At 38.7% G+C, this 1,774-nt stretch overlaps 1 pseudogene; it reads right to left on the bottom strand.

Annotated features, from left to right (window-relative positions):
- Window positions 1–323: 323 nt before the first annotated feature.
- LOC127541667 (olfactory receptor 14I1-like) lies at window positions 324–1,347 on the bottom strand (annotated as a pseudogene).
- Between the last annotated feature and the right edge of the window lie 427 nt (window positions 1,348–1,774).

The raw sequence follows: 1,774 nt of genomic DNA, 5'->3' as shown, positions 1-1,774 counted from the left end.
ATCATTCACAGTGCTACTACAATTGACAAAGTCCAGATTCCTTGATCACTCTTTTCACTAGCACAGCTTCAGTTCAGTAAAACTACTGAGTTTTAGTGATGAGTGCTCAGGCGATTTCCTATTTTCTCTCTATTTTAACCCTTCAAAGTACACTGTGAGGCACTGAAATGTCTTCACCCAAAACTGATTGGGCTGAAAAGAAAGACCAAGGAGAAGTGCTAAGCCATCACTGAGAAAATCTATCTCAAGAGCTATTAAATAGAATAATAGCCTTGATTTTTATTAATTATATTTTGGTGTATAATTTTTATTTATAGAAAAAATTAAACTATTTCCTTTAAGCTAGTTGTTTTGTTATCTTGGGCATGTAATATCTCATTCATAATTCTCTTACTTTTTAATTGTTTTAGAGATGGGCATATTCTTGGGGAAAAGGTCATTTTGATAATCCTGCCCAGTGAATTCTTGATTTTCATATTCCTCAGACTATAAATAATAGGATTCATAAATGGAGGCAATATTGTGTAAGTCATTGAAATCAGAAGATTCTGGACTGGGGAAGTGTCTGATAAAGGACTGAAGATTGTGACCAGCAAGAATGAATAAAAGGAAGATAATGAGTTGAGGTGAACAGGTAGACAAAGCTTTGTATCGCCCTTCCTCAGAAGGCATTTTAAATACAGTGGAGAAGATATAAGTATAGGATATAACTAAAAAGCCAAAGCAGAATAAAATTAAAATGGAACTGGTGGCAAGGAGTATAAACTCAGTAGTGCGAACCTCAGAAGATGAGACCTTCAAGACATGAGGGATGTCACAAAAAAACTGATGGATCACATTGGATCCTGAGAAAGGCAGACGGAACATGTTCCCTGTGTGTAGAGCTGAATAGAGGAGCCCACTGACCCATGAACCAGTTGCCGCCCAAAGACAACGGAATGGTGTCATGGTGACCCCATAGTGCAAGGGGTGGCAAATGGCCACAAAGCGGTCATAGGACATCACCACAAGCAAAGCAATTTCTGTTGCAGCAAAGAAGATAATGAAGAAAACCTGAGCAGCACAGCCCAGGAGAGAAATGGATTGATTACCTGTCAGAGAACTCACAATGAATTTGGGAAGAGTGACTGAGATGCAGCCAAGATCCAAGAGGGAAAGGTTGCTCAGAAAAAAATACATTGGGGAGTGAAGGTGTGGGTCGGTGACAATGGCAGTGACAGTGAGGAAATTCCCCGTCAGGGTTGCAATGTATATCAGCAAGAAAAGAATGGCGTGCAAGACCTGCAGCTCTCGGATACTGGAAAACTCCATAAGGAAGAATTCCATGATATTGGTACAATTGTTCATGTCTTCCGGAGTCCTGAAATTCATCTTGTGACAACATGAATAAGGATTATCAAATTCTAGAAGGAAATAATAGAAGCACTTTATTACCCAGAAAAGTCATGAACTTCAATTTATTCTTACTCACCATCTTAGAGAGGCAATCAGAACATTTTTAAAAGCTGGTAATATGACCAACCTCCTGCAATCATATTCAATCCATCAACTGCAAATATATGCATCATTGTGCAGACTGGACCTTCATCACTTGATTTACTCAGTAGGACCTTTATTGTTGACCCATCCTATGTGGGCTTGTGGGCACACAGATACACACACACACATACACACCTCCCTGCACTACAATGCTGAGATTGATTCTTTTTTGTAAGATACTATCATAACCTGATACAAAATGTATCTGTATATGTAGATACACAGATTATAGATG

The sequence above is a fragment of the Antechinus flavipes genome, chromosome 6 (assembly GCF_016432865.1).
Source record: "Antechinus flavipes isolate AdamAnt ecotype Samford, QLD, Australia chromosome 6, AdamAnt_v2, whole genome shotgun sequence".
NCBI classification, from domain to species: Eukaryota; Metazoa; Chordata; class Mammalia; order Dasyuromorphia; family Dasyuridae; genus Antechinus; species Antechinus flavipes.
This window is presented reverse-complemented; position numbering and strand designations above follow the sequence as displayed.